This window comes from Adiantum capillus-veneris, chromosome 27 (assembly GCF_014529385.1).
Source record: "Adiantum capillus-veneris isolate H3 chromosome 27, ASM1452938v2, whole genome shotgun sequence".
Lineage (NCBI taxonomy): Eukaryota > Viridiplantae > Streptophyta > Polypodiopsida > Polypodiales > Pteridaceae > Adiantum > Adiantum capillus-veneris.
The window spans coordinates 58333000-58345408 of NC_140957.1; the positions used below are offsets into that span (position 1 = coordinate 58333000).

General features: G+C 43.0%; 1 pseudogene; it reads right to left on the reverse strand.

Annotated features, from left to right (window-relative positions):
• Positions 1 to 2390: 2390 nt before the first annotated feature.
• On the reverse strand, positions 2391 to 3523 carry LOC147422043 (small ribosomal subunit protein uS4z pseudogene; annotated as a pseudogene).
• Between the last annotated feature and the right edge of the window lie 8886 nt (positions 3524 to 12409).

Here is a 12409-nt window from a genome sequence, read left to right on the forward strand (position 1 = left end):
CAAGGTATTGCCAAGCACGAAATCTTTCTAGCCCTACTCATGTTGTGCGTAGATCCACATGCCTTCAAGATGCATGCGCAGGTGATTGCATCTGCTGAGAACAATCTAGAGCATCCTGAAATCACTACATTCCAAGAGTCCACACTCCGGAATCTGGCGCTACTATTGTTGTGCACATCCCCAATCAGTGCATTCCGAGAAGCGACATTCCAGACAAGAAGCTCCTCAAGCACTTTTTGTGCTTTTTGAAGCGCACCACATTTGGCATACATATCGATCAAGACAATGCCAAGCATGACATCTTTCTCAAGCGCACGAAATTTCACATACATATCAACCAAAATAGTGCCAAGCATGACAACTTTTTCCAGCAGACTCTGACAAACAACATAATTGTTTTTTGTGTCCATATCAGCATAACATCTTTTTGTGTCCATATCAGCATCTTGTGCCACATGCCTTCAAGATGCATGCATAGGTGATTTCATAGGCTCTCCCATGAATACACCCCATTTGGCACATGTCGTGCAACAATAAGTGCATACCAAGCGATCGCATCCCATCCCGATCCTGGAGGCAGTTGGAGTACGTAGGTGATTGCATCTGGAGAGAGGCTCTCGCTTGGCATCTATTGAAAACAGACTACGACCTTGCTACATGATGCACGCTAGTTGATTGCAGTTGGAGTACGTAGGTGATTGCATCTGGAGAGAGGCCCTCGCTTGGCATCTGTTGAAAACAGACTACGACCTTGCTACATGATGCACGCCAGTTGACTTCCTTCTAGGCAAAAATTCTGCTAATGTGTCAACAATTAGAACCCTCAGAACACTGCTCAGCTCCAGACAAGCTAGAGGTTCATTCTCCAAAGGCTTCTCACGATGTCCCAAGTCAAAATGCCAGCAATCACTTACTGCACAACCAGGCAATTTCTTCGACAACCTGGAGGCACCGTCAAACCTTCGACCATTGCCACAACTCTATACGCAAAGCTACTAAATCCATGATCAAGATTTCACCGTAATAGTCACAGTTGAAAACAGACTACGACCTTGCTACACGATGCACACCAGTTGACTTCCTTCTTGGCAGAAAGTCTGCTAATGTGTCAACAATTAGAACCCCCAGAACACTGCTCAGCTCCAGACCAGCTAGAGGTTCATTCTCCAAAGGCTTCTCAGGATGTCCCAGGTTAAAATGCCAGCAATCACTTACTGCACAACCAGACAATTTCTTTGACAACATGGAGGCACCGTCAAACCTCCAACCATTGCCACAACTCTATACGCAAAGCTCCATCTATGTCTCATACAACGGGGAACCCACAATCCTCCAGCTATGATCAATACACGAGGGCTTTGCGAGCCCGAGAGCAACACTATGGCCGGGTCTATAGTGGCCGGCGTCACTAGAGGAGCCAACTCGGCTCAATCCAAAAAAGGAATACAATCGGGTTCGACACCCCAGGCTCACCCGAATGGCATACAACAAAATGGGCTCGAGTCTCTGTCGAGAGACTAGCCGAAAGCCTTTGAACCGGCTCGACACTCTGGCTCAGCAGAGACCAAGTGGAGAGCAAAAGATCCACAACCCCCTGCGGGTGAATTCCAGTCCACAGCCCACTGCGGGCATCGACAAGTAACCAAAAATAAGATAGGGGCCTTGTGCTGCCAGCTGTCCGAAGTGTCTTGCACGCCACAAGCAACCACACGGGATCTGCTCCCGGTTCCAACATGCGGCTCCAACTGGCCCTTTACAGGGCACTGACTGTCATCTGTGTGCAACCCTCACAAAAGGGCCTGCTTGCTGCCTGCGTTCGCTACCTGCTATGCTATGCTATGCTTTTCGCGGGAGATCGTGACCCGTTTTTTTTAGCGCTGTAAAGCGTTGCAGTAGCTTTTACAATAGCTTTGATGCGCTGTTTTTACAGTAGCGCTGCAGCCACGTGGGCTGTTGAGGGGTTAACGACACGTGGCTGCTGAGGGGCTAACGAAGTAATTAGGGGTATCTATACTATATATTAAGGAGACTGGTTTTCCAGTGCCACGTGTCGCAATTTCCTTCATCCGGCTACAGTGAGGACAGTGCGCACGCAGGGGGGGAGAGAGAAAGAGAGAGAGGCGGCCGGCCACACTAGTTTTGAGAACTTTGGAAAATTTGAAAGGCGCTTTGAGAAATAAGGATAAAATATTGGAGGTATTTTTGGAATTCTTGAAATTAGAGGGGTATTTTGGGAATTCCCACAAATTAGAGGGGTATTTTTTGGGGGGAGAGAGAGAGAGAGAGAGAGAGAGAGAGAACTCAAGACCACTTTCTAGTCACTGTCCAAGCTGTGTGTGTGTGTGAGAGAGAGAGAGGAGAGAGAGAGAGAGAGAGAGCGCTGCGCGATGTTCTGAGAATTTTTATTACAGCTTCCCAATGCTCGAGAGTAGTCCTAGTCACTCTGCAACCTTTAACTTATTAAGAGGAGAGGCAGAGAGAGAGAGAGAGAGAGAGAGAGAGAGAGAGAGAGAGAAAAGCATTGAGCAAGCACTGTCAGGGAAAGCAACGCTGGAGCCTGGAGGGGCAACCATCATCCATGAAAATGCGAAGTCTGAAAAGACACACACACACACAAGCCATCGTCACTTTAATCTTCACCCCCTGCCACCAGCAGCCTTCATGTTCTTTCTCTTCACACGACCAGGTCTGTCGCCCCCGAAGGGACTCGACAGTGCAAAATCAGTATGCTTCTGTGAAATATCCACTCTTACCAGAAAAGAGGCAACATTGACAACTTGCTTGCCAACCCTGATATGCCTCTGCTTGATAAGCACGATTTGGCCATGCTGACTTGAAGACAAGAGTCTGCAGACGACGCTCCAAGAAGTTCTCAACTGTTGATGCCAAAACATAATCAAGCTTGTTTTGGCTTTCATCTAGAAGACCATATCTGAACATGCGAAGATTTTGTGTGGGTTCTTCTCATCGAGTGCAAGCAACATTCGGGCATTGTTGCGGATGCGGCTCAATGCATATTGCACTCTCCACAATTCTCTCTTGTTACGGAGTCCATATTCCCCTACAAGCTTCAGTTCTGCATCGAGCCGCTCCTACCCATAAGGACGGCGGGGCTTCTTGAACGTATTTCCATAGTTGCGGTAGAAACTGACGTGCACCATGCTGCCGCCTCCTTCGCCAGAAGAAGATGCACTCTGAAAAACCCTAATGAGTCTCTCTCTCTCTCTCTCTCTCTCTCTCTCTCTCTCTCACACACACACACACACACACACACACACACACACACACACATCTCGAGGCTATCTCTTCTCCTCCCTGGCCAGCCAGTCCGATGGTGGGGGAGCAAGCATTTTCCATGTGAGCGTTTTCAAAGTCGAGAGCTTCCATCCATTGTGTGTATGTGTCTGTTATTTAAGGCAAGGTAAAGGCGGTGAAGGTTGAATGTGAGATGAGTTCTGGCTTTGAGGCTTGCCTGCACGCTTAATGTATGATCGAGAGCCATGGCGAGCTCACGCCCTGTAGTGGCAACAGCAGTAGGGGGCATGGTATAGATATAGTTGAAAGCCCAACATGCTAACATGCTAAAATAGGGATGGTGCCTTTTCATGATTCACCCTTCAACCTTGTCTTTGCAATGAGTATCTGTGTGTGCTTGGCCAATCAAAACTTTTTGCATCTGGGCAGGCCAAAAAATTAAAATATATACTTCAAAAAAATTATTCTCTTTTTCATTAGCAAAAAGGGAACCCATCACTAAGGCCTCCCCCCTTTGGGGCAAGCCAAAATGCCTTACATATATAAAGATGAAAACTTGCCATACAAACTCCACCTAAAAATTGACTGTGTCTACATGCCATAGGGTATGTATCCACGAGTAATGGGCTTGAACCTAACAATCTTACCTTGAAGCCTAAACTAGACGCACCACTCTCGTCACATAGAGTTTTAGGTTCGCTCTTAACCATGACTTTTAGGTATAGTCATAAACTGTGAGTTTTAGGTGTGCTCACAACCAAGGGTTTTGATATACCCACAACCTCGTGCTACAACAATGAACCCCTCCTCAAACACATAGGGTGTAGGTCAAAGGAGCTACCAACATATGGAGTTTTTGGTTTACTTCCAAACCCTTGGGTTTAGGTTTACCCAATAACCTCATGAGAAGTGGTTAACAACAAGGACTTGAACCAAACAGATTTTTGGGAGGGCTACCCCTTATTTGTGGCAATGTCTATAACCCATACAATTTTAACATGGCAATAACTGACAGTTGATAAGCTAAAACAAGGCTTTGGACAATGATGTTGACAAAAAACAAAACCATAATAAACCTATGACACTCAACAAGGAAAATTAGTTTTTGTACTTTGCACGTGTTGATTGACCAGCTGTTATAGCAAATCTTTGATTGGGGTGCTTTTCATCTATAAGATCACCTTTTGTGCGAGCAACATGTACCACAATCTTGGGAAACTATCCATGTTTGGATCTTTTGAGAAATATTATATCCACTGATTGAGCAATTATAAGAATTCATTGTTAACTGCATTAGCTCTTCCACTATTACTTGCATAAGCAAGAGTTGTGCTTGTTGTCTTGCCATAAGCTTTCATGAGCTTGGACAAATATCCACCATCTCGCCTTTGATTAAGCTATTATTGAGATCAATAACTTTTGAGATGCTAGCACAAGTTTCATCAACCACAGATACTGTAACATTTAATGGTCTAGTAACTTGTGTGTAGCGGAAAATAACATAGACATAATGAGCATTTCATTAAGAATAGATTCCTAATGAGCAAATCAAGAGTGCTTGGATAGGGATGAACAATACTTCAAAAAGACAGAGAAATTAAGCTATTGACAACAATTGAGGACCGGATTTACATGGAGTTGGTCCCCCCCTCCAAAAGGCTTTGTATTATAGGTTTCCCCCATCAAGGGATACATTTTACAATACAATACTTTGTGCTCCTTCAATAACTTGCTGGTGCAATGAAAATGGAAGCTTCAAGCATCAAGCTTACACTTGAAAACAAAACATCAATTCCCTCACGGTCTCAGACCCAAGACCTCACACACCTTCGAAGATGGTGAGAGCTAGCGGGGTATGAGAGTAGATCGAGAGGAAGAAGGAGTACTCTTACGAGAAAGAAGTATGTCTCCTCACATAATCACTCTTAATAGCTTTTCATAGCTTAGTAATTAGCATGGTAGAGGAGATGAGCATGCATTGGAGCTTGGCTCTTGGTTGGATTTGCATCACAAAGCCAAGAGTTGTTGGTGTAGGCCTCCCTTCTCACGAGCTTGGAGTAGATGATGAGATTTCCATTAAAGCTTGAGAAGGAGATAGTCTTCTTTACTTCACACATGAGATTGTGTGAGTGTGTGTGTGTGATAATGCCTTGCAAAAATCAGCCCCCTCTCTCTCTTGATCGACCCCTCTTGCTATTTGCTCATGCTAGCATCCTGTTGGCCCCTGCAAACAGGATGACCCCTGCAAAGCTTAGCAATGACAATTAGGAAGCATAAGTGATAGCCTTGTGACATGTGTCCCCGTTTCCCCTTTTGTGAGAGCTTTAGGTATTTAAATAATGCAATTAAACTCTCATTGGACCTATTAGTCTTGTGGCCAATAGGAATCAGGCAAGCCATTGGGCTGTTGAATGCTCATTGAACCCCTTGGGAGACCGTCCACCAATAGTCTTCTAAGAGCTTAATTTCTATTGGTTATTTTATCAAGTGTTTTTAAATAAATTAAACTAAATTTACTCTAGCCTAATTTTCATTGGTCCACCTCTATGGCCATCCAATAGGATTTGAATCCACCTTGGGGGCAACTGGGCTAGGAAGCTGACATGTGTCCACTATGCCCTTTGTGTAAAGGGAGCTTGGAAGAGTGTGTGTGTGTGTGTGTGTTTCTCTCTCATCCCCTACTAATATGGTTCGCCCCCTCCTTGATAGGGATGTGGGAAGACTTTTGAGTCTTCCCACAAGCATCCAATTTTCCCTAAGGCTTGACCATTGAATATTGATTTAATTTTGGAACCTTAGCATATTGGAAATCTCAATGGACTGAACCTTAGGGTCTTTGAAGCCCATTGATGCACATTGCTCTTTTGCAGATGGCCCCCTTTGGATCCCTATTTTCTCTCCTTTGGATCCTATTGTGACGGGTCTGCCAGCCTAACCAATATTCTAGCTTTTTCTCCCCTAGTACTTCCCCATATTGAATGATCAGTTTAACATGAGAAAATCATTTAAGAGAATTAGATATTAGTTATTATAACATTACCTCTCTCTTGAAATCATAGTCGTCCTCGACTTTGAGGTAGAGAAGATAAAGCCTAGGCATTAGTCCTTTTTCTAGCGGGTAGAGGATCCCTATTTTACCCTATGACATCGTTCTAGAATGGATGACTAATCCATTTGGCGCTTGAGAGCCTAAGCTGCCGCAAGGATGTCTGCACATTAGTCCTGTCAATCTTCCATAGTAGAGTGGCAAGCTCTACTTGGTGTTTGGAAGACGTCGTCTCTGCAAACTTGATCCTAAGCATGCATACTTCTTAACATTTGTGCACAATAAAGAAAAAGAGAGTCTTATAAGACAAAAAATTTGTTCATTTCAAACATTTTTTAGAGTTTCTTACTCTAGGGAAGCATTCTAAGCATTGACAAGGTTTAGGTTATCCTTTGATTGTATGCCTTGCATCCATCTAGCATCCTCAAAAGGATAGTTCTTAAACTTAATAAGATGCCATCGGATAATATTACCGCCTCTCAATACCTTGTCTTCATGTCAGAGAATGGACTCAGGCTGCATCACCTCTTCTTGGTCCTTGATCTCCGGTGGGTCTTCAGTAGTTGGTTCTTGAGGTGGCTCTCCTTTGTAAGGCTTTAATAGGCTCACATGGAAAGCATTGTGTATGAGCCAATGACTAGGCAACTTGAGTTGATAGGCCATCTCATTGATTGGTCTAAGAATCTGGAAGGTACCATAGTACCTTTTTGCTAATTTAGCATAGTACTTTTGGTGTCCCGTAGGATTCTTGCCCGTTGTGTACCTTAATCGAGCCTTGGAAAATTTAATAAGACCCAATCATTTTGTTTAAAGGCTTGAGCTCTTCTATGCTTATCAACAGCAGCCTTTTGCCTTTGCTGTGAGATAGAGATAGCGTCCTTAATCTTTTGGAAAGATTCTTGTAGGTCTCGGCTATACTCATCTGTAGAAAAGATCTTCCTGTGTACCTTAAGTAGCAGGGGACTTTTAGATCTTTCCTCAATTGCGTCAAAAGGTGCTTTTTCGATGGAGGTATGTATAGTGTTATTGTAGGCATACTCCACTAATGGTAAGTACTTCTCCCATTGGGACCTTTGATCTACTTCCATTACGTAGGCTTTTAATAGAGCAAGAATTGTTAGGTTAGCTATTTCACTTTGGCCATTCGTTTGAGGGTGGTAGGCCAAAGAAAAGTTTAGCCTTGTCCATAAATTCTCAAAGATACCCTTCCAGAAATTATTGGTCATTTAGGATCTCTATCGGACACTATGGACATTGGCAAGCCATGGTACTTGAAGATTTGTGATATGAAGAGGGTTGCCATTTGATGGGCTTTGATAGTCTTTTTGACAGTTATAAAATAAGCTTGTTTGTTGAACCTATCTACTATCGTTCAGTATTTCCATGGATAGACTTAGGCAATCCAAAGATAAAATCCAGGGATATGCTCTGCCATGGTGAATTAGGGATTGGCAAAGGTTGAAGCAATCCAGGTTGCTTCCCTCTATCAAACTTGGTCTTTTGGCATACCACACATATTCTAGTATGTTTGCTTTCATGGCAAGCCAATAGAAATATGTTTCTATCCCTTTTAGGGTAGACCGAATCCCTCTATGCCCTGCATAAGGAGGAGTATGAGATTCATACATTACTGTCTCACGTAGTGAGTTAGTAATGCATAGTCTATTTCCATAGAGAAGATAACAATCTTGTAAGGTAAATGGCTCCTCTTTCTTCCCTAGTTCAAGGGCTGAAATCACATCTCTAAATTTGGGATTTGTAGCGTATCATCTATCATAGAAAATAGATCATTGTGAGTTGCTATGGAAACTACATTTACTCTCTACCGACTTGAGAGTGCATCGGCTACTCCATTATGCTTGCCAGCAATGTGAGCAATATGAAAATGAAATTGTGAAAGGAAATTTGTCCACCTCATTTGTTTGTTGGAGAGCTTGGCCTGCATCATGAAATACTTAAGGCTTTGGTGATTCGTCCGCAGAATGAAAGGAGTCCCCAATAAATAGTGCTTCCATGAGTCTAAGGCATGTAGAACTGCGAGGAGTTCCTTTTCATATATGCCTAGAGCTTCCTCAACAAGGTCGAGCCTTCAACTTTCATAGGCTATGGAGCACCCTTCTTGGAGCAAAACAGCTCCAAGGCAATCACCACAAGCGTCACATTGGACCTCAAATGGTTTTGAGAGATCCGACAGTGTAAGCACAAGTTGAGAGATAAGCTTTTCGAAAGCATTGTTCTCCTTGGCAGACCATGTATACCTAATTTTTTTCTTTGTTAGGTCATGTAATGGTCCCGTGATTTGTGAGAACTTTTCTATGAAGCGTCTACAGTATGCACACATACCTATAAAGATTCTTAGTTCATGTAGATTCCTTGGATTAGGCCATCCTTTTATTACCTCTAGCTTTGATGAATCCATTTGGATGCCATCTTGAGAGATAATGTGACCTAAATACTGAATCTCTTGTAAGAAAAACTCACTTTTATTTTGATTAATATAAAGTTTATTCTCTCATAAGACTTGAAATATTACTTGGAGGTGGTTCTTGTGTTCTTCTAGTGAATTAGTATAGATGATTATATCATCAACCAGTAAAGGTTCGATGAGGCCTAACTAGCTTCTCCATCAAGCAATTAAATGTGGCTGGTGCATTGGTCAAGCCAAAAGGCATGACAATGTATTCGTAAAGACCAAATGTAGTGCGAAATGCGGTCTTTACAATGTCTTGATCATCTATCCTTATTTGATGGTAGCCACGTTTTACGTCAATCCTACTGAAGTAGGTCAATCCTTGTAGCTTATCAAATAGGTCTTCTACCCGTCGAATGGGAAACCTATTCTTGATAGTGATCATATTTAGTGCTCTATAGTCGACACACTATGATATGTGCCATTTTTCTTTTGCACTAATAACACGGGTGAACAAAATGGAGATGAGCTAGGCCTAACCATTCCCTTCTCAACTAACTCATGCACTTGCCGCATAATCTCCTCTTGTTGAGCTTGAGAAACTCTATAAGGAGGTTTGTTAGGCGGTGAAATTCCTGCAAGAAGTTCAATTGCATGGTTATCATTGCCTCGTTTAGGAGGTAGCTCACAAGGGATGTCATCGATAAAGACATCTTGAAACCCCTTGAGAAAATTGGATAACTCTAATTCCTTGTGATGGTTTATATTTTCTTTTGCTAAAGCATTAGGTTCATTTTGAGAATCTTTAACAAAAATCATGTACATGGAAATAGAGCTCTTTATTGACTTATTGAAAGCTTGCGTATATACAATGGGTATGGTGTTACCCAACTCCTTAGCATCTATGTACACATCTTTTTCCGTGAACCTAAAATAGATTTGCCTTTCAGGGAATTTAACATTGGCAGCCATGCGATCAAACCATGGTGCCCCTAGGATTACATCCCCATGCTTGAGAGGAGACATAAAGAAGTCCTCCTTGTCCACATAGCCTTGGACATGGAGCCTCAATTTCCCAATTAAGGGAGTGACTAAGTCTCTTGCCTCTTGAAAGCACCATCAGCGGGTAGGACATCTCCCATCTCGTAGGCTTGGATGCCTAGCTTGGTGGCCAACTCTATGAATATGAAATTGTGAGTAGAACCAGGGTCAAAGAGAATAAAAGCATCATGTTCTCTTACCTTTCCCCAAGCATGGCATAAGATCCTTTGTGGTGAGCATCCTCTTATTGGATTTTGACCAAGGTAGCTCTAGGAGGCTCATTTTGTGTATTCTTGTGGGGACACGCAAATAGGCATGCCCTGTCATAAAATCTAATATCTAACCAACCCAAATGATTTTCTCATATTAAATTGATCACTTAATGTGGGAGAATAAACGGGAACAAGTGTTAAGATATAGATATGTGCTTATAGATCTATCTCAACACGGGGCCAATGGTAAAGGGGCCCAAAAGGGAGATGGTCTATCAAAGAGAAAGGCTAACCAATGGAGCATAAGACCTTAGGGTTAGCTTCATTGAAGACCTCCAATAAATGTGTGTAAAAGTCCTTTGACCTTAGGTAAGCTAGGGCTGAGCTTGAGGTGGGAACCCGGCCCAAGCTCGAGGTGCTTGTCTTGCTTGAGGTGCTTGTCGTGCTTGAGGTGTTTGTCATGCTTGAGGTGCTTGATTAAAATGCTTGAGGTGCTTGGCTGGCTCCATGCTTGAGGTGCTTGACTTGCTGCATGATTAAGGTACTTGAGGTGCCTTGAGAAGCTTGCCTGAGATGCTTGTCGGAACACCCCCTAGTTCAAGTGCTTTGTCATGCTTGGTGAGTAAGGTGCTTGATCACCTAAAGTCAAAAGAATTCCTACAAGAGGGGGGGCGAGCCCTTTTCCTAGGGGCTAGAGAGAGAACACCCACTCACACACACAAGGGAAGCCCCAACTTGAAGAGGCAGCAAGGACACATGTCAGGCCCCTACCCCTGTTACCTTCATGTGTTGCTTGAAGCCTATTGGCTAAGCTTCAAAGGGGTCCAATGATAAATTATATGAATTATCTAATTGTTTTAGCATTTATCTAGCCCTCTCTCTCAAAAAGGAAAGGGGGACACTTGTCTCAAGGCTACCCCTACTGCTTGTAATGCCTCCTGCTCATGATTGGCTAGCCTGGGAGGGTCCAATGAGCTTCAAGCATGAGCTACAAGGGGGGGTCGACCCAAGATAGCTAGGGGCTTGCTTGAGGGGTATACTCACCCACACACACTCACAATCACTCTCATTGTGTGCTATGCAAAGTGCAAGAGCTCCCTCTCCAAGCAAGTAGAGGTTGAGAGCCTACACCAACACTCTTGGCTATGGAGTGCAAATCCAACCAAGAGCCATGCTTCAATGCTTGAGCTTGTCATCTCCTTCTTCTTCATTACTATGCTATTATGTATGCTAGCAACAAGAGTATGATAAGTGAGGAACTAGTTCTTTCTCCTATGAAATGTTTCTTCTTCCTCTTCCCTACCCTCAATCCCTGCTAGCTCTCTCCACCTTTGAAGGTGTTTGAGGTCTTGGGACTGAAGCTTGGGACAATTAAAGCTTTCTTCAAGTTCATGTTATGCTATGATTGTGATGCATGAAGCTTTCCATCTTCATTGCATCACCTAGGTCACAAGGAACACAAAGAATGTATTGTAACAAGTCTCTCTTAATGGGAGACATCATAATACAAATGCCTATTGGAGGGGGGACCGGCTCCACATAAATCCGGTCCTCAACTGTTGTCATGTTCTCTAAAGTCTCTCTCTTGCAAAAGTATTGTTCATGCCAAGTTAACTATTTGCTATGATTATGTTGCTATCTTCAATTATGTATACCCGCTATGCTCACAAAGTTATTTCTCAAAAGTATTCTCATTAATTTCCGCTATTCTCAAGTTGAATAGGCTAATTCCATTACATTGGTATCAGAGCATTTGGTTTCTCTTTTCTTGCTTAAGAAGAGAGGTCCTTAAGTAGCCTATAAATGGTTGATGTTGTCAATTATAATAGGGTAAGTGGAACTGGGATCTAATATCGGTTTTGTTAAGCCCACTATGTGGGGGATGGTGCAAACCTCGGGAGCTTTGGACTTAATAATGGAGTCTTTTTAGACTTGCCTACGGCTTTACCATTATTGAGCCATAAGAAGTCCGAAAGGAGCTAGCCCTTGGCAACTCTGCTATGTTAGACCTACTCCTCTACTCTCTATAATTAACCACTTTGAGCCGTGGGTGTAGATACTTAAGAGCCAATTTTCAAAGGCTAAGAGGAGTGGCAACTAAGGTTTTGAATTGCCAAAGCATACACTAAGTACATACATAAAATTTTGTTAACATGGCTGACAATAATCAAGAGAGTATAATGAACATTGATAGCTTTGATTTTGCACATGAAGGTGCTAATGATGATGCTCCCATGTTTGTGAATTATCTTGTGACTAGGTTGCAACAAGCTATGGGCAACCCTACCTTGCAAGCTGAAGTTACTCAACAACTTCGTGCCTATGGAATTTCCCTTCCTCTCCAAGAGGAGAGAGATCTTAGGAGGCCTCTTGAAGAGACCCCCAAAAGAAGACTCTCTCCCATTCGAGAGGAGGAATCCAAAGAGAAAGAAAGCAATGAAAGTC